We start from the raw sequence: 27,803 nt of genomic DNA on the forward strand, positions 1-27,803 counted from the left end.
TCATTACATCCATTTTATTCTAATTAATATCGGTAATATTCATGGTTTGGGAAGTCATGATAACCTGTTCCAAAACAATGGCATGTATCCTAAGTCGAATAACTATGACAAAGAAGAGAGATAGTAAAATGAACCTTACAAATTCTGCAAAGTTGAACTGAAGAAATTCAATAGTAATCAAAGAATAACAATCTGTAAGGATAATTAAAGGGCATGTCCTTACTTCGACAGATAGGGAAATGAGCATTTGAGAGCACATCCACCAAATTTGTCGTCATATATAACAAATAAAAAATCATATGTAATACCGAAGATAGAGATTAGAAAGAAAAATAAGGAGTGATCACTACTGATGCTTCTCCATTGGAGTTTTGGCATGTTTCAAACAATCTGTATCCTGTTTCACAATACAATTTTTAGGTTCACGCAAGACTAATGAGAATGGACAGAAAAGATATGTTGATATTCCTCAACTATTTTTTTTCACCTTCTTTCAACTGTTCAGACCTATACTTGTTATTCTCAGGTGTCCATATATCCTGAGTAACTCACGACATTAACACATGAAAATGACTGGAAGACAGTTGCAAAACTCTAACAAAAGTAACCTGCAAACATCAAGATATTTTGATTATTCACAAATACATTAAGCACACACTAGTAATTACAAATAGAAGATGTGTTGAACCACACAGAAGATTGTGTGATACCATAAAAAAATTGCGTGTTTTTGGAAGGTAATTTCTTCAGAGGTCTTCTTTAGCGATGCACAATAGACAATACTACAATATGTGCGATGCAATCCTACTTACAGAATGGCGGAGCAAGAGTTGCCTCAAGTGGATGGTATCATTGCCAATCTTAAAGGGACTCAGTAACTCTTAACTGGCGCAACCTGCTTGAGCAAATGAGATCAGTAGCGAATCTGCAAATGAGTTTACAATCTCCAAGAAAGCAAAGCTTCCACTTAGAACTTTTGATAAAACATAAAGTAATCAATTGGGAGAATCAACCTGCAAGGAAGGGTATGCACGCACACACAGATTTGAGAATACAATACTCAAACATCAGTACATGAACGATAGCCACTTAGGTAGTCATTGCTGGTGGGGAGTTGTGGCAGCATAAATTTGGTCATTACTTCTGGCTCCAAGGGCTGGGATCAGTGTACGCAATCACGTATCAGGTACAGTTGGCGGCAGATCCTGAGGTATAGGGCGGATGAGGCATACCATGTGGTGCAGATCTTGATGGATCAGTGATCGCGAATCAAGAACAATGGCGACGAGTGGACAGGTGTTGAACATGGTCAGGTACTCAGGTAGGAGAAGGATGGCGACCCTGCGGGCTGTGGTTGAGCGATGGAGGCGGCGGGCATCTCCCATGGACGGCCATCTGGGTCTAGAAGCTTCCACACCCCGCCTCCTCCTCGTGATTTGCCATCAGACGAAGGGCATGGACCGTTGGGACTTCCTCTCCGACAAAAGCGATAGTCGATGTGGTGAAGGCAGAAGCTTAAAGGGAGAACTCTAATGAAGATGGAAGCTTAAAGGAGGGAGTCGCTTCATCTGCTATTCGGTGGGGAAGATGAATACGGTCTAGTTATGGGCATCAATGGGTGGGAGAGTTAATTTGGAGATGGCTGGGGGAATAATTGGGGAGAACTGAGCCGGGATTACTCCTCCACCGTGCGGACAACAGCGGAAAGAAAAACTCTGCGGCAGAAACACAATGACGTGGAATACAAATACGCTGATGTGGCACAATGATGAGGTGGATATGCTGCATGTCTAGAGAAATAGGGTGGTGGGGATGAACTATTTAGGTATTATAGATATATACAATTACTTACGGATGGATGGATCTCAGTTTTATCTATATACTGTTAACTCTCCTTCCTATTGGGTATGCGAAATATTATGAGAGTTAATTTCTGCTCCCTACTACTGCCAATGCCCCCCTACAGTTTGCAACTTTAACTTGTTACTCTGATATTTTACACCAATTTTCATTACGTTTCTCTCAAAGCGTTGGAAATGAAATGGCTCCCATGCATAACAAACAGATGTTCGCTAGTTGTACTTGTATGCTCTATAGATCCACAGGGTCATCCAGCCATCTACAACAAGTTCGCATAAGCCTAGAGATCTACGGCGTGGTTGGTTCCTTGTAGGTAATGTATTTTTCGTATTGTATCAAGATGCAGTTCATTCGGATATTCTAAGTAATATGTTGATCCTTTGGCTAGTCAGTTTGATTACCGCCTGACTCGGCCCATGTTATTAATCAGTAAGATACTAGATTAATGGGAAAGGAATGTATGGTGCTGGATTGAAATGGATAAAGATGTGTTCGTGGAAATTTAAAACAAAAAACAAGACACAAATTGAAGGACTGGATTCCAAGATAAAACCACAAGATAGAACATAAGTTTAGGGGTTAGTAAGGTATGCTATTGGATTACGTATGGAAACTTAAGATGCCACATGCAAACTACCGCTCTATCTAAAGACAAAACAACCGAACTGTAACAAAGTGGTACCAAATACACACACCAAATAATTCCTTCGCACAAGGTAAGGATTTTGTAATAGCTATTGAAATTTTAGCATGGGTTCTTGAGATGGCAAGCATCATTTCAAAAAGATAATCATTCATTAAAAATGACTAGCTTGCTTATATAGTTAGATAGATTTCTTTATATGCATGAATGACAAACTAAAACAAAAAAACATGACATGAATTAAACGATTGTATTCACTCAAAGAGCAAATTTTATAAGATTACTTTGCAACAAGCTAAAACATAAAACAACACATGTATCTATTGATTCAAAGACCAACCCACGAGGCAAAACATATGCTGAGGGGCCTTCAATGTTCGATATTGGATTATCTATCAATATATCTAAGGTTTGGTCTCCATTCGCGGCCTCTGTCTGCTGGCTCCGGGGACTGGGTTGGATGTGAGCATGTTGGGACTTGGGGAAGCAAAACCCTGGCGAGAATAGGAAGACATAAAACTGGTGGAAGAGGGAAAAGTTTGGATATTTGGTTTTGTGGGGTGGGTGGGTTGGTTTGGGCCCCAAGTGGGCAATTTGTTGGTAGCGGGATGGGTGATGCGCGGATAGAGAGATATCCTACCCCAGAAGGATACTAATCGAAAATAGGACCGAACGGAACCGCATTTTCACCAAATTTGAATAAAAAATATTTGTGGGTCGGCCTATGTGGAAAAGGTTTTCTTTCAGTTTTATTAGAAAATTCGGGTGGTAATTCGGAAACACTATATGCTGAAAAAAAGCAATGCTGACTCAGTGTGTATGTCATAGTGGGCTCCATCCAGCATTGAACACTTCTTGTAAAGAAACAATGTACCCAGTAGTACTAGAACAATGTACCCATCCCAATAATAAGTCGGTGAGAGCAAAGGAAGTGACGTGATAAGTGGACATTTGTGACATGCTTTACGGCTCGTTAGTTACAAATATTCACCTCAAAGTCTCCCATCGCATCTTCATCTAGTATTTATTTTCTCTGCATTTTAAGGAGACAATTTTATAAACTTCAGATTTTTTATCCTTTCTTGGCTTTGTTGTCTTTTTTTTGTCTTTTTAGGTGTGTTGCAGTTACCATGGACAACAAATCAAGCCCAAAAAATGTAGATAAAATTCACAAATATTATTGTGTTCTGACAATGACCAAATGTTTCAAAATTTATTCGTGAGATTTAATAAATGGTCTTATAGTGTGAAACCAATGTTTGCAAGACGAATGAAAAATGTTGATCACATTTAATAAATGTGTGTGAAATTAATAAAATGTTCAAATGTTTCAATAAAATATTTGAGACGTTTGTAAAAAAATTTAGACAATGTTAAAAATGTGCAAATAATTTAGAAAATGTTTTATAGATTCACAAAAATGTTCATAACATTTGGAAAAATATTGACGTGTTTGTGACAATACATTTGTGGCAATAGAAACTGTTTGTAGTTTTTCAAACCTATCAATTTATTAAAGAAAAACTACTTCATACCATTGAAAAATGTTAGTGCAAGTTTTAAAAAATGTTCAATATTTTCTGACATTATTTTTGAATATTTATAGAATGTCAAAAAATGGTCATGTATTTAAGAAAATTGTCTCATACCATTCAAAATAATGTTCAAGCGATTCAAAGAAAATGTTCATATGTTTTAAAAATATGTGCATGCCTTTTTAGAAAATGTGTAGAATGCATTGAATCGAATCGAATACACCTTAATGCTTGTACGAGGAGTCCTTCCAATTTAATATAAATAGTAGCAAAACGCGAAAGCCCAATCTAGATTTTAGTACCACAAGGGGAACATCAAGAAAAAGTACATCTAGAAAAAGCAGATATGGTCCAATCGAAGGATATCATACCTGGATGAGGTCCAAGAGGGCGGTATATATGGTTGACCTTGACCAATTATGCGTCCTAGTTCTTGAGGTCCTTAGCTAGGGTGGCCGGAGCCGTGGTGTCCGATGCAGCGCCTTCGAGGGCTCGATTGATGGCATCGGCTGGCTTGGCTAGTACGTGTTTGTTGCAGTAATTGTTGACCTTGGACAGGATCTTGGAGTTGACGTTGGGTATTGCGATGCCTTTGTCGGCGCAGTCGTCCTCAATCATGTGCTGGATGGTTTGTGACTCCGTGGCAACAGCCTCCTCCACGTACTTCCGCGTGATAATCTTCTTATCGCATGCGTATGTGGTCGCCATCACTGTTGGATTTGGGATGGGGGTGGGGGCGAGACGGATTGGGGGTCGGGGAAACCAAAGAAACGCGGGAGCGATGGAAGAGAGGATAAGATGGGAGATTTGGTTGTCGTGTGGTGGGTTGCGCTAGCGTCCGGAGGGCATTTATTTCTTGTGGCGGGGCAACACCTGGATGGATAGCTATCTATCGTACATCAGAAAGATACGAAGCCAAGTACTACCAAACCAAGTCGAACAGAATTTGAACAGAATTTGTTTGGTGAGATCCGCAAGAGTAGGGTTCCGGGCACACATTCGACAGTTTGATATTTATGAAGCTCATGCAGGGCCAGCGGTGGCAGTTTTACCAAAAGACTCCAGCAACTCTACTCTTTGCTTTAGGACAAAACCCCTTTGTATCTCCCGCGCAACCACATCCCTCGAACCTACTCTATCCACCGTGGGTCCTGATCTAGTGTGGTGGGCACCGCACCATCATCTGCCCCAACGCCACACATGCCTCTTCTCTGTTGTAGCAGCTCAACACCAAAACGGCCCCCTTCTTTGGCCCATCTGCTCTATGCCCTTCCCCTTATCTTCGTACGCTGACATTCGCAAGTACATCATCAACATTGTAGTTCCTCGAGGCATCGCCAATGTCCTCCGATGTTGAAGCCGCCCCATCATCATCACCGCCTCCCCTTCCTCCTCCTCGACAGTGGTGGCTGTTAGGGCAAACATTAGGAGGGTGTGGAAGAGGAAACGTGGTGGCGCTAGAAAATAGGAAAGACAGATGCTTTGGTTGTTGCTGGGTAGGTTGGGCTTCTCGGGTCCGGGTTCGGATATTGAATGGGGGTTGGGGCAATGCGTGGAAGGATAGAATGTCATACCTGATAAGGAAGCAAAGAGAAATAATTACCAACCCAAGGTTGGACCATATGAATTGATTAACCGCCGATAAAAGTTAAATCATGGGAGGTTGTTGAATTTTTGGTTTCCTAATGTGGCTTCTGCTTGAGTACTAAAGATTGTCATATACACTGAAATTTAAGTTTCTATAAATGAGAAGATTGTATTTGTGATAACAAGTGCTAATTGTAGATACCCTAGACAAATTAACTATATGATTAAGAGAGAAAATGCAAAGGTAGTTCGTCTCATTACGGGAAACAACTAATTTGTCGTCAGGGGACATCACTGACGTCCATTTTTTGTCGTGCAGACTGCAAAGAAAGTATTTGCTGTCATCATTAGACGGCAATGAAAACCTGACGGCACAACAAACTTTTTCGTCTGGAAAAAAATACAGGAAAAAAAGACCACATTTTGTCGTATTCCGTCCGTCTTTTGTTTTGCAGACCGCAAAAATGCGCTCTTTTCCGATTGTACCAAAAAACAGAGATGGTAAAGAAGAATGACAACGCGCGCGGATCGATGACATGGCATCACCTGATCCACACATCTCACACAACAGCAAAACCCCATGTGCCCCGACGCACCCCACGCCCCACCACTCTCTGCCATGTCCACCCAGCTAGTTCCCACCCCACCACGATCTATCTCTCTCATTTCTCTCCCTACTCTCGATTTCAAATTGAGCGTTCCGGCCCTGTCCTTGCCAGCCACCACCTCGCCAGCTGGCGTCGACCACTTCCCCCTTCGCCACCGGCCCCATCCCCGTCGCCCCCACATGCCCATCGGTGCCCTCCACCACCTCGCCGCCAACCAAGGCCTCGCTGGCTACCATCTCATCCGCTGTCCCCGGCCTCGCTGCCCTCATCTCGCTCGCTGGACCCGATGACCACCATCTCGCCTGCCGCCCCTTCCCTCTCTGCACCGGGTGGTGCCAGCCTCGTCGGCCATCGCCCCCGCATGCCTCCGCCGTCCCACGGGCACCACCTCCCACCTCGAGGAGCAGTGATAGCTCCATGAGCGTCCATGATGGTGTCTGTGTGCTATGTTCTTCGAGAACGGAAGGGGAAGGGAAAGGGGCGTGGTTGCTGGTTGCTACTGCTCCGGAGAGCACACGCTCAGGGGGTGGTTGGGGTCGGCATGGGTGTCCCGATCAAAATCAATATGGATGAGCATGCTGGATCTCGGGCTGCTACATCACCCACTGCTCTTTTGTAATCTTTTCGTGTGTAGTCTGTTCAGCTTATGAAATAGAGGAGTTTTGCCTTTGGATCAGCAAGTGATGATGTATTCTATGTAAGTAAAGTAATTTTGTATTGTGAAATTTGTACGTTCGTCGTAGATTCTTGGAACAAAGTATTGATTTATAATAGTGGTGTGGTGTTAATTGTTGTCTTCTGCACTTGGACTATTGGTTCAGGTTATTTTAATAAAGAAGTTCTTTGTCGTCTATGATTTTTGAGGATGACGACTAAGACAAACTCTTGCTGACGGCAAAGACGCTTTTCTTGGTCGTATGTTATTTTTGAGGATGACAACAAAGACAGATTCTTGCTGATGGCAAAGACACTTTTCTTGGTCGTTTGTTATTTTTACGGAAGACGGCTAATTTGTAGTTGGATGACGGCAAAATCTTTGTCGTCTGCGTGATGAAAAGCCGACGACAAAGTATTCTTGCCGACTTAGGCGACACACTTTGTCGTCAGCCAGCTCACAGCTAAATGTGAATATTAAGTCAGTGAGAGAAGTGGTACTGACATGATGAGTGGACATTTGTGATATTTTTAAGGCTCGTTTGTTACAAATATTCACATCAAAGTCTCCCATGGCATCTTCATCTAGTTTTAAAGTTGTCTGCATTTTATCGAGACAATTGTATAAACTTCAGATTTTATTATGTTTTCTTGGCTTTGTTGTCTTTGTAGGTGTGTTGCAGTTACCATGGACAAAAAACCAATCCCAAAAATGTAGATAAAACTCACAAAAAATATTGTGACATTCTAAAAATGACCACATGTTTCAAAATATATTCGTGACATTTAATAAAATGGTCTTATAGTGCGAAAAAAATGTTCGCAAGACTACTAAAAAATGTTGATCACATTTAATAAATGTTTGTTAAATTTACAAAATATTCACTTGTTTCAAGAAAATATTCGTGACATTTGTAAAAGTGTTTATACAATGTCAAACATGTTCACATAATTCAGAAAATGTTTTATAGATTGACAAACATGTTCATAACATTTGAAAAAATATGGATATGTTTCTGACAATATATTTGTGATTACACAAAATGTTTATATTTTTTAAACATATCAATTTATTTAAGAAAAACTATTTCATACCATTGAAAAAATGTTAGTGCAAGTTTTGGAAAATGTTAAATATGTTTGTGACATTTTTCAAAATATTTATAGAATGTCAAAAATAGTCATGTCATTTAAGAAAATTGTATCATACTATTCAAAATAATGTTCGAGCCATTTAAAGAAAATGTTCACATGTTCTAAAAAGATGAGTCCTTCCGGTCTAATATATATTGTATCATACCATTCAAAAAGTATTTTTGAAAATGTATATACTGCATCGATGGTTGTACGAGGAGTCCTTCCAGTCTAATATAAATAGTAGCAAGAAGTGCAAGCCCATCTAGATTTGAGTCCCGGAAGGGGAACATGAAGAAAAGTAAATCTAGAAAAAGGAGATGGTCCAATGAAAGGATAGCATACCTGTATGAGGTCCAAGAGGAAAATTCTGCATCCCAGTTCTTGAGGTCCTCGGCAATTGCGAAGGGAGCCGTTGTGTTGGATGCAACGGCACCGGTGGCTCCAGTGATGGCGTCGACTGGCTTGGCCAGGACGTGTTTATTGTAGTAATTGGTGACCTTGGACAGGATCTTGATGTTGACGTTAGGGATTGCGATGCCTTTGTTGGCGCAATCATCCTCAATCATATGCTGGATGGTTTGTGACTCCATGGAGACCGCCTACTCCACCTCAAACTCCTCACCGTTTGACATACTTCAGGGTGATCATCTTCTTCTTGCCAGCTTCCGCGGTCGCCAACAGTATAGGATCCAAGACGGGGGCGGGGTCGGGATGGATTGGGGAGCAGGGAAACACTAGAACTGCGACAACGGCGGGAGAGAGAAAAAGATGACAGATTTAGTGGTTGTTAGGTGGGTAGCGCTGGCGTCTGGGGGCATTTATTTATTGAGGCAGGGCAACACGTGGACGTATAGCTATCTATGGTACATCACAAAGAAAAGAAGCCAAGTACTACCAGACCAAGTCGAACCAAATTTGAACATAATTTGTTTGGTGAGATCCAAAAGAGCAGGCGTAGGCACACATTGGACCATTAGATCTATATGTAGCGCATGCAAGGCCAGCGATGACAATTTTAAAAAGAGCTCCTGCTGCTCCGCTCTTTTCTTTTGCACAAAACCCCTTTGTATATCCCACGCAACCCCATCCCTCCCCAACCACCTCTATCCAACCGTGGATCGTGATCTTGTGTGGTGGGCACCGCACCACCATCTGCCCCCAATGCCACAAACTAGCCTCCTCTCTCTTGCATCCGCCCGACACCACAATGACCCCCTTCTTTGGGCCATCTCCTCTATGTCGTTCCCTGTCTCTTCCTATGCTGAACTTCGCAAGTACGTGACCAACGTTGTAGTTCTTGGATGCATCGCCAATGTCCACCTCCGTTCGAGCAGCCCCACCACCCACCATCACAACCACCTCCCCTTCCTCCTCCTCGGCAGAGGTGGCCACTAGGGGAAAATTACCAGGGTGTGGAAGAGGAAACTTGGTGGCGGCGGAAAATAGGAAAGATAGATGTTTTGGTTGTTGCGGGGTGGGTTGGGCTTCTTGGGTCTGGTTGGGATATTCAACGGGGTTGGGGCAAAGCATGGAATGATAGAGTGTTTTACCTCACAAGGAAGCAAAGAGAAATATTCACCAACCAAATTTGGACCATAGAAACGGATTACCGTTCATAAAAGTTAAATCATGGGAGATCAGGGGTTTTTTTGTTTCCTAATTTGGCTTCTGCTTGAGGACTAAAGGTTGTCATAGACACTGAAATTTAAGTTTCTATAAAGGAGAAGATTGTATTTGATATACCAAGTGCAAACACTAGTGGAAAACCGGGCTTTAGTCCCAGTTGGTAAGGGCCTTTAGTCCCGGTTCACCAACTGGGACTAATAAGTGGGGACTAAAGCACCCCCCCGGCCCTTTAGTCCCACTAGTAGAAAAAGGACCTAATATGTGAAACATTAGTACCGGTTGGCATATGAGCCGGCACTAGTGCTCCCATTAGTAAATGACTTGGCGGGAGGTGACCTTTAGTACCGGTTCTTTGGGAATCTTTAGTACCGGTTCGTGCCACAAACCGGTACTAAAGATGCTGGTGCCCGGCCAGCACCTTTAGTACCGGTTCGTGGCACGAACCGGTACTAAATAGGTTGTGGCAGGCGCTATTTTTAGTCCCACCTCGCTCCCCTAACAAGAATTTGACCACCTTAAGTATGTTACTTCTCAAACCATCCCAAGCATTTGGTCTTCATTGAACTCTATGTGTAGGATCTGTGGCTGCAATAGGAGTCTTCGCCGGTTCTTAAATCAGTGGTAGATTCCTATTGACGATTTAGATTCTATACAAAAAGATCGTTGATGATCAGTGTATTTTTTATATGTACTTCTGTGTAGCAGTAGGGCGTGTTTTGGCTGAAAGGCGGTACTGATCAATGTATTTTTTCTGCGTTCAGATGCACAATTTAAAGAAGAAGAAGAAGAGGAGGAGGAGGAGGAGGAGGAGGAAGAAGAAGAAGAAGAAGAAGAGGAGGAGGAGGAGGAGGAGGAGGAGGAGGAGGAGGAGGAGGAGGAAGAAGAAGAAGAAGAAGAAGAAGAAGAAGAAGAAGAAGAAGAAGAAGAAGAAGAAGAAGAAGAAGAGGAAGAAGAAGAAGAAGAAGAAGAAGAGGAGGAGGAAGAAGAAGAAGAAGAGGAGGAAGAAGAAGGAGAAGAAGAAGAAGAAGAAGAAGAAGAAGAGGAGAAGGAGGAGGAGGAAGAAGAAGAAGAAGAAGAAGAAGAAGAAGAGGAAGAAGAGGAAGAAGAAGAGGAGGAAGAAGAAGAAGAGGAAGCAGATGAAGAAGAAAAAGAAGAAGAGGAAGAAGAGGAGGAGGAGGAGGAGGAAGAAGAAGAAGAAGAAGAAGAAGAGGAAGAAGAAGAAGAAGAAGAATAAGAAGAAGAAGAAGAAGAAGAAGAAGAAGAAGAAGAGGAGGAGGAGGAGGAAGAAGAAGAAGAAGAAGGAGGAGGAGAAGAAGAATAATAATAAGAAGATGAAGAAGAAGAAGAGGAGGAGGAGAAGGAGGAAGAAGAAGAAGAAGAAGAAGAAGAAGAAGAAGAAGAAGAAGAAGAAGAAGAAGAAGAAGAAGAAGAAGAAGAAGAGGAAGAAGAAGAAGAAGAGGAGGAAGAAGAAGGAGAAGAAGAAGAAGAAGAAGAAGAAGAGGAAGAAGATGAAGAAGAGGAAGAAGATGAAGAAGAAAAAGAAGAAGAAGAAGAAGAAGAAGAAGAAGAAGAAGAAGAAGAAGAAGAAGAAGAAGAAGAAGAAGAAGAAGAAGAAGAAGAGGAGGAGGAGGAGGAGGAAGAAGAAGAAGAGGAGGAAGAAGAAGGAGAAGAAGAAGAGGAGGAGGAGGAGAAGGAGGAGGAAGAAGAAGAAGAAGAGGAGGAAGAAGAAGAGGAGGAAGAAGAAGAAGAGGAGGAAGAAGAAGAAGAAGAAGAAACTACTCAGAAATAAATAGAAGAAAATAAATAATTCTGAAAAGGAAAAATTATATAAAGCAAAAATATTCACAAAGAAACTAAATACAGCAAAAAAAACTACTCAGAAATAAATAGAAGAAAAAAATGAAGCAGAAAAGAAATAACTATATAAACAAATTACTCAAAAATAAATAGAAGAAAATAAATACTATTCAGAAATAAATAGAAGAAAAAAGTAAAGCAGAAAAGGAATAACTATCTAAAAATATTACTCAAAAATAAATAGAAGAAAATAAATAATGCAGAAAAGAAAAAAATTATATAAAGCAAAAAAACTATTCGGAAATAAATAGAAGAAAAAAATAAAGCAAAAAAGAAATAACTATATAAAAAATTACTCAAAAATTAATACAAGAAAATAAATAATGCAGAAAAGAATTTTTTTTATAAAAAACATGTTGGGGCGCTGCCCGGTGGGCCTGCCAGACCTTGGGTGTGCAAATACATGCCCAGTAGGGCCAGCAGGCTCACAGGGCAGCGCGCCCTAGTTAGGCCCAGAAGCCTGCTATAGAGGAGTTCGAAAGGGCAGCCGCGGCTGGGTTTATAAACCAGTGCGGCTGCCCTTCGCTCGGCGAGGTGGGACTAAACGTAGGGCACTGCGGGTGGCAGCGCACGGGCATTAGTACCGGTTGGAGCCTGTAACCGGTACTAATGTGTTGCCCTTTAGTACCGGTTGGAGCCACCAACCGGTACTAAAGGCCCATCCTATATATACTACACTTACGAAAAATTAGTTATTGTCGCCACTAATTCGTTCCACTTCTCGCGCGCGCGAGTCTTGATCTCGACGACGCTGACGCCGCCGCGCCGCCGTGTCGTCGCCCTCGCCGCCCCCGCCGCCCGTCGTCGTCGTCGCGTGCGCCCCCGCCGCCCGTCGTCGTCGCCGCCCCCGCCGCGCCCGGTCTTGTCGCCGTCCCCGGCCACCGCCGGCCCGTCTCGTCACTGTCCCCGGCCCCCGCCGCCCGTCGTCGCCGCCCCCGCCGCCCGTACGCGCCCGGCCCGCTCCACACACACACACACGCATACACACACATACACACACACCACACACACACACATACACACAGACACACACACACACATACACACAGACACACTACACACACACACACATACACACACAGACACACACACACACACACACACACTACACGTACACTACACATGCATGTACGTACGTACACACATATACACACACACTACACACATACACATTTTTTTTACTTATTTTCTGTTTTCTAATATTTAGATGAATTAGAATTATCTAGTTTATTTTTAGAATGTTATAAATGTTATGTTAGATCGATCTAGTTTATTTTTAGTAAATGCTTAGTTGAACTAGTTGAATTAATATATAGAACTAGTTTATTTTTAGTATATGCTTAGTTTGAACTAGTTGAATTCATATATATAACTAGTTTATTTTTAGTAAAAGTTTAGTTGAACTAGTTGAATAAATAAATAAATATATATATATATATATATATATATATATATATATATATATATATATATATATATATATAACTAGTTTATTTTTAGTAAATGCTTTGTTGAACTAGTTGAATTAATATATAGAACTAGTATATTTTTGATATATGCTTAGTTTGAACTAGTTGAATTAATATAACTAGTTTATTTTTAGTAAATGTTTAGTTGAACTAGTTGAATTAATATATATATATATATATAGAACTAGTTTATTTTTAGTAAATGCTTTGTTGAACTAGTTGAATTAATTGAACTAGTTGAATTAATATAACTAGTTTATTTTTAGTAAATGTTTAGTTGAACTAATTGAATTAATATATATATAGAACTAGTTTATTTTTAGTAAATGCTTTAAACTAATTGAATTAATATAACTAGTTTATTTTTAGCAAATGCTTAGTTGAATTAATAGAAGTAGTAATACTAGTTTATTTTTAGTAAGTGATTAATGTTTCGCCTAATATGAACATAGGAAATGTCGTCTGACGATGGAAAAAATTTCATTATGTGTGAATACTGTGAAGACCAGCGCGGCCAGTGCGACAAAAATTTCTTTGTTGATGGTAGGCGATTCAACATCAAGTTGGATGAGACTTTCGAATTCGATACAGTAAGTCACAACGACAAGTCTGTTTTCGTAATTAAGCATGACTTATATATGCTTCATTTGCCTGACTTATAATTTTTAATTTTCACTATTCTACTAGCGCATCCCGTGCCATGCAAGAATTTTTTTCTTGGATAAGATAGGTTTCAAAGTTATGGAAACTATGGAGGTAAAGAGAGCTTACCTGAAAACTGAGCATGATGGTTATACTTTCAACATCAAAGTATATAATGCACACACGTACACCTATTTTGAATGCAAAACTTGGCAAGCACTATGCAAGGCTTATGCATTTGAGCCTGGTATGGTTATCACTTTTGATATTCGTCCGGAAGATGATATTGAAGGTAATAGAGACATATGGGTCGATGTGCAGACGCCTCCAGTTCTACCATTATGTGAGTTCTTCTCAACTATATTTTTGTCTTTGATATTGCTTATTCAAAAATAATTGACAACTAATTTCTATTGACAGCTTATCTCCATTCAACCAAACATGTCCGGCGCTTGGTAGACAGGAGCTGAACTAAACTGCGAGGAGATAAATCATTATGTCTCATGGCTTGAGGATCTTCATACTGTCAAGACAAATTTTCTTCTTGCACTTAGAAATGTTAGTACTCAAAACGTGCGACCAATAGTGATGGTATTGAACTACGGTCACATCTATTTAGGAATGATGGTAAGATATTTACTATTTGTCCTCAGCGCATATTTTGCATACATAATTTTTTTGCTAAACTTCCATTGCTAAGTATATTAATTAAGTACTATACAATGTTCTTCAATAGGGACTCCCAATGACAGTTGTGCCTCAGGGGATCGAGACTAAAGTCAGATGTCAATTGTTAGCTTATGGCCAAGATATCTTGCATTGCACATGAATGTATTCAGGATTTCTAGAAGCGATGAATGCTTAGTAGTGAAAGATTGAAGGAAAATTGTTAATGATCGCAGAGAAGTACTAGGGGGCAGCAATGAGAAGCGCAACCCACGATTAGGAGACAGGTTCATCGGCATGCTCCAGTATGATCAATCGGGAGAGCTATACATGTTCTATGCTATTTTACCAGAGAGAGAGTAGCTAGCAGGAGTGATTTAGTTAGTTCTTCATGCTGCTCTTAATTAGTACTTGTCCTTTCATGTCCGTGTTTTTCGTTCTGAACTTAAGTGATTTGCTTTTGTGGTGTTATATATGAACTCTTATAATATCATGACAATCATGTTGAACTCGATCGATAATTATTATATCATTTAATGAAAGAAACCGCAGATTAGTTTCAGCTGGATGGATCCTACCTAAGTGATCAAGTATATGCCATATCCGTATATATTATAATTGATCAAGTATAATATGGATATGGCATATACTCTAGCTAGCTAGCTATAGCTAGTAGAGATATCCAATGCATCCAGTCGAAACTAATCCACGGTACTTTCACCTAATGATTTAACAACTCATTATAATGTAAAACAATCACTAAATTAAATTGAAAACACAAAATTAAAGAAAAATTAAAAAAACCCAAACATTTAGTACCGGTTGGTGTTACCAACCGGTACTAATGCCCTCCACGCAAACGGGCCTGGCTCGTGCCACGTGGTGGCACTTTAGCGCCGGTTCGTGACGAACCGGTACTAAAGGGAGGGGACCTTTAGTCCCCACTCTTTAGTGCCGGTTGGCGAACCGGCACTAAAGCCCGTTACGAACCGGCACTAAAGGCCGGTTCTGCACTAGTGTCCCGGTTCTTCACGAACCGGGACTAATGTCCTTTCACGTGGCTAGCAGCGTGCGCGGGGGGCCGGGACCTTCAGTCCCAGTTGGTGATATCAACCAGGACTGAAGTGTTTAGGGGTTTTGGGGTTTTTGGTTTTTACGGGTTTATTGTTTTTTTTTTCATTTAGTACTTTTTCATTTCAAAGATATTTTACGGTACTACATATTGTACATGTTAGGCATATATATCATAGAATTTCTCGTAGAACCAATAGTATATCATAGAATTTCTCGAACAAGCAATCATATATCATAGAATTTCTTGTAAAACCAATCATATATCATAGAATTTCTCGTACGACGTCCCCCCCCCCCCCCACACACACACACACACACACACACACACACACAAAGGTTGCGCTATAAAACATGGTAACTTAAATAATCTGATTACTGGGTGCACACAAAGGTTCACCGCTTGCCACCATTCTCCTTATATGTTTGCTTCTAGTTACACATAGTTAAACAATAGTATAATATGGCAACACAGTTAATTTGGTTTCAAGGTGTCCTTTTCTCTTCATCATTGTGAAATTCTCCATGTTTTTTTACTGTAATTGATAAGTATAATTTATATGTTACGATAGGATGAGTATTGAGAAATACTCTCAAGCGTTCTGATATTTCGAATGTATGTCACTCATTTGAATTTTAGTAAATAAATTATTGTCGTAACACAATTACTATCTAGTACCTAGAAGCTAATATCAGTTCGCTCAGACCAAGCCGTAAGACAGCTACCATGTCAAAAAAGTTACCACCAATTCTTTGATGTTTACTATAATTAGTTGGGCCGTCTACTATATATAATTAGTTTTCTTCTAGTTTTGATGTCGTTAGGTCGTTGCATACGGTTACTAGAACTAGACTTTTTTACCCCTTGTTTCCAATGCATTTACTAGAACACACATGTTTTAGTAGTGCACTATTTAATTACTACATATGAAACTAAAGAGGTAATCTGTTCTTCGTTTTTACGATATCCTGCATAAGAGTTACAAGCAAGTAGAAGAAAGCAAAACTAACTAGGCGATTAACAGGGGTGGGTGGTGGAAGTGGGTGTGCATCCAAATTGCTTGCTCAGGTTCTCCCCCGCGTCGTCCTCCCCAGGGCGACTCGGGCGGCGGCGCATCTCGTCACCGCAGCGCCCCCCCCCCCCCACCGGCTTCCCTCCCCCTCGCCGCCGCCCAACAGCCTCCGCCGGGCAAAGCCCCGCGCGGATCCGGCGGCGGCGGGTCTCTGGCGCGCCGAAGCGGCCGGTCTACGAGCAGGGGGCTCGTGTGGCGGCGCGGTGCGTCGCTCCTCCGCGCGCGCCGTTCGTGCTCCGGCGCGGTGGGGAGGGCGGCGGTGATCGCGGCCGGCTGGCGCTGCGCCCTCGTGCCCTGCTTCTGTGGTGCGCGCGTCGGCGCGTCGCCTCTCAGATCTGCGGAGCGGCCCTGCCCGCGGTGCCTCCATCGGCGCGTGTGGCGTGGGGTGAGTCCCTCCGGCCGTGAGGGCGGCGTCTCCGGCGGCGGGGTCCTGTGCCTCGGCTGTGGATGGCGGTGGCGGGCCTGGGTGTGCGTTGCCATCGGCGGCGGATCTGGCGGTCCTTGCTCTCTCCCACGAGCTGGGACTCGGAAGGGGGGCAGGTGGGCGTGTCGGGGTTCTACGCACGTGGTGTGCGGAGGGCTAGGCATGCAGCAGGTGTCGTTCTCGCTCGTCCCCGGTTCTTTCTCCCGATCTGGAGGCTTCGCATGGCGCGGCGGTCTCTGTTCGTGGGCTGGCAGCGAGTGCTTCATCTGCTTGTGTGGATTTTGCTTTGGGGGGACTAGCAGGCTACAGGTGTTGGGGTTGCGCACACTGCCGGCTAATGCCGAGCTCCGATTTCGGTCGAAGCCAACGACGGCGGTGCCTGTGGGCACTGTATCCTTGTTGAAGGCGTCGTGACGCGGTGCTCGTCTCCCCTCCTGTCTGCTCCAGAGGAAACTTTGGATCCCGGTCTCCTGGATCAGGCGATGGTGGCGCTCAAACGTCACATCCCCTCCATGGGCTTCGTCTTTGAGCTTGCCTTGCTAGGGTGACCAGTGGCTCGAGGTGGTTCCGTTGGTGGTCCGTGGGGGAGATGGTGGCGGAGAAGTGGTGCTCTGTCTTCATGATCTTGGCTCGGCCATGCCCTGAAGTGGGGTTGATTCTTTCGTCGAAAGCCGGGTTAGCGAGGTGTGGTCCTATATTGGATTTCCTCGTTCCCACCTCTCCCCTTTCGGGGGGTTGTTGGGTGGCGACCAGACGGCCAATGTTCGAGGCACTTCGCCTTGTTTGGTCAGATGAAGATGAAAGTTGGTGTCCTCCTTCAGGCTAGCTCTGCTGATAAGTTTGAGGTGGTGGTCGTGTGACCGGTTTGGGGTCGGCGGTGGCTGGAGCCCCTCTTTGGCGGTGTTCTTCTTGTGTTCTTGCTCCTGCGCTCCTTGGTGAGTCTCTGCTTGGCGATGTCAAGCGACTTTGTTGGTGGCACACAGGTGTCGTGGCGTCGTCTCAGCCTCGCGTGACCGTTCGAATGCACCCCCGACGCAGGTGGTGTCGTGGCGCTGTGCAGTCTTGGTTGCGTGATGCCTTCGATTGCGTCGATGGTACAGTGTCATGGGTTTGTCTGCTTGGCGACGCCGACTTTGCCTGCGGTACATAGGCGCCGTGGCGTCGTCTGGGCCTCGCGTGACCGTTCGAATGCACTCCCGACGCAGTGGTGTCGTGGCGTTGTGCAGTCTTGGTTGCGTGATGCCTCCGATTGCGTCGATGATGCAGTGCCATGGCTTGTTCTCGGCTGGCCAATGCCGTTCGATCTCGCTGGAAGTGCTTTGTGTTGTGTCGGGGCGTGTTTTCCCTCTTTGTTCTCCCTTGTTTATTTGTTGTGTTCTTTGCTTTACCTCTTCTCCTCCTGTGGCCATCTGTAATTCTGGTTCACTTGAACCCATCCTGCAAAAGGCTGCGAAGTCTTATAGGCAATTTGAATACAATTTAGGTGGGGGAGTCCTCTCCCTCCCCGGTGACCTTCAAAAAAAAAATTTAACAGGGGTGGGATGTGGTGCGTGCAACCTAGTAATCACTTTTGATTATTACCATGGTTTTTACCGGCAAAAAACAGTTTATTACCATGGTTTCTAGCTTTTGTTACGGTTAGTGGAAGGTGGTTGGCTGACAAGATGGAAGGGGGCGCGCGTAGCCTGGCCGGAGCACACGATTAGCGATCCTGCGCTCAGGCTCACTATATAATTTGGTATATATAATTTCTCCTACTTTTTGCAGATCAATAATTGGCATAATGGTATTCTTCTTCGGGAGCTATGACCTGCTGAAGCAAAAATCTCGATATTTCCTCTTGAAGTGCTCGTACGCGGTCCTTTGGCATGAGCCTACTCTGCATCTACTGCATATTTAAATTAAGAAGGAGATCAATATGAATATATTAGTTGTGTGTATATATATTAGATCATGATAAAAAAAATTGTGAATAGTGTATGTATACCAATAGTTACTTTATCATTCCTCGTTTCGGTCATAATGCGACTGTTCTCGCAAACAATGTATACACATATATTAGTCCCCTATTCCTGTGTTAGGCACCACTTTGCGAGAATACAATTCAGTCAGATAATAATCAAGCATGATAATGGTATTGAAACCAGAACTAAAGAGATGCGCGGATGTAGCTAGTACTAATCAATTACCTTGATCCTTTTCCATGACAGCTCCTTTTTCCATGAACCGGTCACCTCTTTTTTGAACCGTTTCTAAACCCTGTCCGACAAAGAAAAAGAATAAAAGGAGTTATTGATTACTTGATATTAGGAAATGAACTAAATAGACCGACATAGTGCGATAATGATTGAAATTACCTGTCGAGCATCAACTTCAGGGGCATGTACTCTTCAGGATCTTTTTGTAGTGAGTCTAGTACATCAAATTGCCCATCATCGACTTTAATAATTACCAGGATCCAGTGCAAACTAAGTTGTATAAGCGGGCATGCATAGCTCATCTAGTACTACACTTAACATCGAGTAAGCCAAAAATGATTTGTAGTGCAAGACACTAATTCTCACATGTAGATATAAGGAAGTACTATATCTGGTTGGGTATTTTGTTCCTTCATAAACCATAGCACGTTCTCCTCTGTGTCATCTGGGTAGTATCTTAACACAGTATCATAAATGGTATTTGGGTCAATGAACCTAATGCCATAGACTCAATCTCTTTTCATTTCAAACATCTTTATTCTGGATAATACCACACAAAAGAATATAGTGAGGATAATTACATGCAATGAACGAGCTGAAGCTAGAGACTTACATTACAGAAAGAAATCACTTATAGACAATAGCAACTGACGAGAGATTTCTTGAGTGCATCTTGATTGAATAACTGAATAAGTTCTGGAAAATCAATCCACATATTGTTTTAATTGATGTAATGCTCTCGCTTGACTTTCACCATGAGGCTCTGTCTCCCGGTATCTGCTTCTCAAAGGTACCGGTCATGCAATTTGCGCATCTGTGTTGATAGAAGATGGACCTCAATAGACCTGACTAGAGGGTTCCCTCTGACATATCTCCATGCTAGTTCCTCCTATGCACCCTGGGCATGTCCTCAGTGCCCAGGAGTTGTTCAATAGTGAGACCGAACTCTCTGGCAAAAGCTGCAGCATCGATCTCCATCGGGTCTGTACTCATCTTGAGCAGCATGATCGATCTCCATCTGGTCGGTACTACCCTTGAGCGACAGGATCGATTGTACTGGGTTTTCTCTCAGCTAGGGAACAGTTTCCCTGCTTTTCTTACTACCGCTCGAATCCTTTTTTTTATTATGCATGAAAGGACTTGCTGATAAAGCGTTTATAGTCTGATTTCGTTCTCTCCGGAGGCGGGTTGGTAAAATTCCTCACAACCCACTGTATGGTTTCAAGAGGTACTATCTTCTTTGGTGGCGGGGGTGGTTTCAGTGCAAAATGGGCCTTGACTTTGCCAGCCACTATGGCATTGTTTCCATCGATAGACATATCGTAAGCAAACTTCTTTTTGGCAGGAGGGGAGGGTTTCTTCTTTGGTGCTCTCTTCCGCTTTGGAGTCTGCTCACAATGCACAAATTTAAATGCCGGTGGACTCGTGTTGGGCTTCGTCTTGGGGTGGCAGGGTGGATTTGGCTGACACGGTGGCTGACTTGCGCTGGGCTCTATGTCGGGGTGGGGTAGAGTTGGCCGACGCAGCGGACTTGGAGGAGGAGTCGGTGGCCTTGGAAAGATGATGCAGTCCTTTTTCCATAATTAGAGTCTAGGTCCGACTTCTCGCAGTGTCGTCTACCCTTAACCTCTCGGAATGTCAAGATCTACTGACTCATATCCTGCCATCACTTCATCCACCCCGACACGAGCATAGCCAGCTAGAATCAGATTCCAATGGAAGGTTGCATCAAGGGGATTTGGTAATGCATAGCCTACCGCTACCTTCATGGATATGTTCTTGAGTTTCACGTGTAGCTCACAACCTTTCACCCCTGTGATTTTATCCACGGGGTAGCGAGCCAGCAGTGCATCATCGTCCAGGACCCCGTGGAACCCATGCTGCTTTCCGGCCTCGATGGGACGATGCTATCCAATGCTCGATCTGGTTGCTCCAGCCACTGAGACGACGCCCTTTGCTAGTTGTGTGTGTTGAGCTGCTCCTGTTGCCGCAAGAAAGCATGTTCCAACTCAGCGTTCTTTGATTCCACCTTTTCAAGCCGGTCAGCATCCTGCTTTTGCTTGGCTGATACGTCTCCAACGTATCTATAATTTTGATTGTTCCATGCTATTTTATTTTTGGGACTAACCTATTAACCCAGAGCCCAGTGCCAGTTTCAGTTTTTTCCCTTGTTTTTGTGTTATTCAAAAAAGGAATACCTAACGGAGTCCAAACGAGCTGAAACTTTCCTACAATTTTTTATGGACTAGAAGAAGCCCACGGAGTATCGGAGATGGAGCAGAGGAGCCACGAGGCATCCACAAGGGTGGAGGCACTCCCCCATGCCTTGTCACTGCCTCGTGGACCCCCTTGACTTGTCCCCGACGCCAAAAATTCTTATAAATAGAGAAAACCCAATAAAGAAACCTAGATCAGGAGTTCTGCCGTCTCAAGCCTTAGTAGCCACAAAAAACCAATCGGGAGCCCATTCTAGCACCCTGTCGGAGACGGAAACCATCACCGGTGGCCATCTTCATCATCTTGACGCTCTCCATGATGAGGAGGGAGTAGTTCACCCTCGGGGCTGAGGGTATGTACCAGTAGCTATTTGTTTGATCTCTCTCTCTCTCTCTATCCATCCATCTATCTATCTATCTATCTATCTATCTCTCTCTCTCTCTCTCTCTCTCTCTCTCTTGTGTTCTTGATTTGGCAGGATCTTGATGTATCGCGAGCCTTGTTACAATAGTTGCATCTTATGGTGTTCTTTCCCATCTATCTTCTTGTGATGAATTGTGTTTTACCATTGACGTTACACTATTATCCGATTGAATACTATTATGGATTTGAGAACACTTGATGTATATCTTGCATGGGATGCCCGTGGTGACAATGGGGTGTTCTATTGATTCACTTGATGTATGTTTTGGCACTCAACTCGCGGATTCCAGAAGTGGCATTGGGGTAATCTATGCATAGGCGTTGATGCATGTTTTCGTCCTCATTTCTCCGGTAGAAATATTGGGGCATTCTTTGAAGTACTTTGTGTTGGATTGGATATTATGAATCTGAAGTTGTTTGATGCATATCATATAATTGACCCACAGATATTTCTGGCGACATTGGAGTATCTAGGTGACATTAGGGTTTATTGATGTGTGTCATATGGTGTTATTTTACTACGAACTCTAGGGCTGTTTGTGACTCTTACAGGAATAGCTCAATGGATTGATCAGAAAGAATAACTTTGAGGTGGTTTCGTACCCTACAAGCAATTTCATCTTATGTTCTCTGCGATAGGAACTTTGGAGTTACTTTTGTTGCATGTTGAGGGATTGCCATATCATCTAATTATGTTATCATTGTTGAGAGAACTTACACTAGTGAATGTATGAACCCTACTAGGCCTTGTTTCTAAGAATTGCTATATCCTTTTCGCTCACTTTTGTTTCTTGCAACGTTGCTTTTTTTATATTTTCAGATTATGAAAACCTATATCTACCATCCACATTATTCTTGTATCACCATCTCTTCGCCGAACTAGTGCACCTATACAATTTACCATTGTATTGGGTGTGTTGGGGACACAAGAGACTCTTTGTTATTTGGTTGTAGGGTTGTTTGAGAGAGACCATCTTTATCCTACGCCTCCCACGGTTTGATAAACCTTAGATCATCCACTTGAGGGAAATTTGCTACTGTCTTACAAAACTCTGCACTTGAAGGCCCAACACGAGTCTACAAGAAGAAGGTTGCGTAGTAGACATCATTGGCTGCCTCCTGATTCTTCTTTCACAAATGACTTCTACGAGACTCATTCCAGTCCTTAAATCCCTCAACCCACGGAACAACACCTTTGCCTCGTGTTCGTCCCGTGTGTTCAGGATTCTTGAGGGTGTGTGTAAGCTCATCGTTCTCTCTGTCGGGCTGGAACACCCCCGTATGAGCATCTTTTATTGCAGCAACTAAAGCGTCAAAGGCATTTTTAAGACTTGCCAGCTCCATAACCTCCCCTCTCTCTAGGTCCAACTTCCCCCAATGCACATAAAACCATGTCCTGGACCTGTCGGGCCAATCCAATGTTTTTGGCCGGACCCCTGCATCAAGCATCTTCTGCTCTGATTGCTCCCACTTATGGATGCCACTCTTGTAGCCACCTAGCCCCGGAGAATGGTGCCACTCTTTCTTTTAAGCATTTATCGTGTTTATCCTCGACCGCTCCAATTGCTTGAACTCCCCAAATGAGTCCCAGTGATCTTTTATCTTCGCGTTTGGTCCATGAATTCCGGAGTCTTGCCGTGTTTGGTCCAGTGAAATAGTATATGGGGGGAAACCTTGTGAGTATTGCGAAGAGGGTGTAGTAAGAGGAAGTCAACTATTATCTATCGTGGGATGAATACGGTGTGAACAAAGATGTAATATTTGAACAAATAAGGGAAGAGGAGTACCTCTTTCTGCTGGCAGTGCTGTCTCCTCCTTCTGTTTTTCAAATGATGTTCTTTTGGTTCGTTGGAAACAAGTTGTTCAGGCACCATTGTCGGAGAGGTTATTGCTTGAACGTATATGTTTAGATATTGCAATTGAATCTTTTAGTTTCTTGTTTTATCACTAGTTTAGTTTATAATAGAAAACTGCAAAAATGGAATTAAGATTGCCTCATATGCTTCATCTTTATAATGTCTTTCTTGAAAACGGTGGAAAGGAAAATTGTGACAAAGTGTTAGAAGAAGAATGCAATAAAATGTTTGGCATAAAATCTTTGAATGATGAGCATGATTGCAATGTTGTTAGTATGAATTCTTTGAATATCGATGATGCTAATGATATGCAAAGCTACAAGCTTGGGGATGCTATGTTTGATTAATATGATGTTTTCAGTCCCGCAAGTTTTGAGGAGAGTATTTATTATGATGAAATCATGCCTCCTATTTATGATTATTATATTGATGAAAGTTGGTTTGGAAGAGTGTCAACTTTAGGAAGTAACGATCCCACTATTTTGGAGGGTGTTGAATCTTATTTTGATAATTATGAAAGTGGGTTTGGAGAGGTCATGACTTTATGTAGTGATGAGTCCACTATTTTGGAACAAGTTCCAATTGATTATGAGAACAAAGTTGCTATCTATGATGATTATTGTGATGACATGTATGCTATAAAGATTAATGATAACCATGAAACTTGTCATATTAATTTCCAATTGGATTATGCCTCACATGATAGTTATTTTGTTGAGTTTGCTCCCACTATTATGAAGAAGAATAAATTTGCTTATGTGGAGAGTAGATAAATTTCTATGCATGTAGATCATGAAAATAATGCTTTATGTGGTGGTTATATTGTTGAATTCATTCATGATTCTACTGAAAATTATTATGAGGTAAGAGTATATGCTTTTATGAATTGCAATAATATCAAGTTTCCTCTCTATGGGCGTAAAGTTTTGAAGTCATGTTTGTTTTACCTTCCTATGCTAGTTGATTCTTGTTCCTATAAATTGTTTGCTAAAAAAATCCCTAGGCATAGGAAGTGGGTTAGAGTTAAATGTGCTAGTCATATGCTTCATGCTGCTCTCGTTATGTTTCAATTGTTATCTTTCATGTGAGCATCATTGACATCATATTGCGTAGCTAACAAGGCATTAAAGAAAAGCGCTAGTTGGGAGATGATACATCATCTACAGTTTTTGATTGTTCCATGCTATTATATTATCTGTTTTGGATGTTTTATATGCATTATTATGCTATTTTATTTATTTTTGGGACTAACCTATTAACCTAGAGCCCAGTGCCAGTTCCTGTTTTCCCCTGTTTTTGAGTTTCGCAGAAAAGGAATATCAAATGGATTACAAACTGAATAAAACTTTAGCGATGATTTTTCTTGGACCAGAAGACAACCAGGAGACTTGGAGATGAAGTCGAAAGAGCCACGAGATGCGCCCCCACCCTTGTGAGCCCCTTGTGCACTCCCTTACCTAATTTCTTCGCCTATATATTCCCATATATCCCCAAACAAACAGAGGCATTCATGAAAACACTTTTCCACCGCTACAACCTTCTGTACCCATGAGATCCCATCTAGGGGCCTTCTTCGGTGTTCTGCTGTAGAGGGATTCGATCACTGAGGGCTTCTACATCAATACTGTTGCGCTTCCGATGAAGCTTGAGTAGTTTACCTCAGACCTACGGGTCCATAGCTAGTAGCAAGATGGATTCTTCTCTCTCTTTGATTCTCAATACCATGTTCTCCTCGATGTTCTTGGAGAAGTATTCGATGTAATACTTTTTTGCGGTGTGTTTGCCGAGATCCAATGAATTATGGGTTCATGATCATCTTATCTATGACTATTATTTGAATCTTCTCCGAATTCTTATATCCATGATTGATGTCTTTGCAAGTCTCTACGAATTATCAGTTTGGTTTGGCCAACTAGATTGGTTTTTCTTCCAATGGGAGAAGTGCTTTGCTTTGGGTTCAATCTTGCGGTGTCCTTTCCCAGTGACTATAGGGGCAGCAAGGCACGTATTGTATTGTCGCCATCGAGGATAAAAAGATGGGATTTTCATCATATTTCTTGAGTTAATTCCTCTACATCATTTCATCTTACTTAATGTGTTACTCCGTTCTTTATGAACTTAATAATCTAGAAGCATGCTGGATAGCGGTCGATGTGTGGAGTAATAGTAGTAGATGCAGGCAGGAGTCGGTCTACTTGACACAGACGTGATGCCTATATTCACGATCATTGCCTTAGATATCGTCATTGATACGTCCATTTTGCACCATATTTTCCTACTTTTATTTATGTTGTTTTATTGCATAATAATGCTTTTTGGAGTAATTCTAATGCCTTTTCTCTCATAATATGCAAGGTATGCACCAAGGGGAAGAATTCTGGCAGCTGGAAATCTGGATCTGAAAAAGCTACGTTAAGCTACCTATTCTGCACATCTCCAAATGAGATGAAACTTCCCGAGGATTTTTTATGGAATATTTAATAAATATTGGAGCAAATAAGTACCAAAGGGGGGCCACCAGGTGGGCACAACCCACCTGAGTGCGCCAGGAGGCCCAGGCGCGCCTTGGTGGGTGCTGCCCTCCTCGACCCACCTTTGGTGCCCATATTCTGGTATATAAGTCATTTTGACCTAGAAAAAATAGGTGGAGGACATTCGGAGTGATTCCGTCGGGGGAACTTCCCTCCCGGAGGGGGAAATCATCATCATCATCATCATCACCAACAACTCTCCCATCTTGGGGAGGGCTATCTTCATCAACGTCTTCACAGCACCAACTCCTCTCAAACCGAAGTTCATCTCTTGTGTTCAATATTTGTATCAAAACTATAGATTGGTGCTTGTGGGTGACTACTAGTGTTGATTACGTCTTGTAGTTGATTACTATATGGTTTATTTGGCGGAATATTATATGTTCAGATCAATTATGCTATTTAATACCCCTCTAATCTTGAGCATATTTATCATTTGTGAGTAGTTACTTTCGTTCTTGAGGTCACAGGAGAAATCATGTTGCAAGTAATCATGTGAACTTGATATGTGTTTGATATTTTGATGATATGTATGTTGTCATTCTCTTAGTGGTCTCATGTGAACATCGACTACATGACACTTCACCATATTTGGGCCTAAGGGAATGCACTGTGGAGTAGTTATTAGATGGTGGGTTGCGAGAGTGACAGAAGCTTAAACCCTAGTTTATGCGCTATTCCGTAAGGAACTGATTGGATTCAAAAGTTTAATGCTATGGTTAGAATTTATTCTTAATACCTTCCTTGTAGTTGCGGATGCTTGCAAGAGGGTTAATCATAAGTAGGAGGCTTGTTCAAGTAAGAACAGCACCTAAGCACCGGTCCACCCACATATCAAATTATCAAAGTACCGAACACGAATTAAGCCAACATGATGAAAGTGACTAGATAAAATTCCCGTGTACCCTCAAGATCACTTTGTTTATCATAAGAGACCGTTTTGGCCTTTCCATTGCCCCAAAAGGATTGGGCTACCTTCCTGCACTTTTGTTACTACTGTCGTTACTTGCTCGTTAGAAATTATCTTGCTATCAAACTACTCCACTACTTACAATTTTTGCACATGCAAACATTACCTTGTTGAAAACCACATGTCATTTCCTTCTGCTCCTCGTTGGGTTCGACACTCTTACTTATCGAAAAGGCTACAATTGACCCCATATACGTGTGGGTCATCAAGGCTATTTTCGCCGTTGCCGGAGAGTGAAGCGCTCTTGGTAAGGAAACATTATTACTACATGCTGAAATTTATTGTCACTTGCTACTGTGGAAAACAATCCTTTGAGGGGTTTGTTCGGGGTATCTTCACCTCGACCGGAACCACAATTAGTTTCCCCTCAACCTACTGCACCTACTGAAAATATTGAATATGAAATTCCTTTGGGTATGTTAGAACAACTGCTAGCCAATCCTTATGCAGGAGATGGAACCGAACATCCTGATATGCACTTGATATATGTGGATGAAGTTTGTGGATTCTTTAAGCTTCCAGGTTTGCCCGGAGATGAGGCTAAGAAGAAGGTTTTCCCTTTATTTTTGAAGGGAAAGGCATTGACATGGTATAGGCTATGCGATGATATTGGATCTTGGAACTGGAATCCATTGAAATTGGAATTTCATCAAAAATATTATCCTATGCATCTAGTTTGTCGTGATCAGAATTATATATATAATTTTTGGCCTTGTGAAGGAGAAAGTATCGCTCTATCTTGGGGGAGGCTCAAGT

Source organism: Triticum aestivum, chromosome 6A, assembly GCF_018294505.1.
Source record: "Triticum aestivum cultivar Chinese Spring chromosome 6A, IWGSC CS RefSeq v2.1, whole genome shotgun sequence".
Classification (NCBI taxonomy): Eukaryota; Viridiplantae; Streptophyta; class Magnoliopsida; order Poales; family Poaceae; genus Triticum; species Triticum aestivum.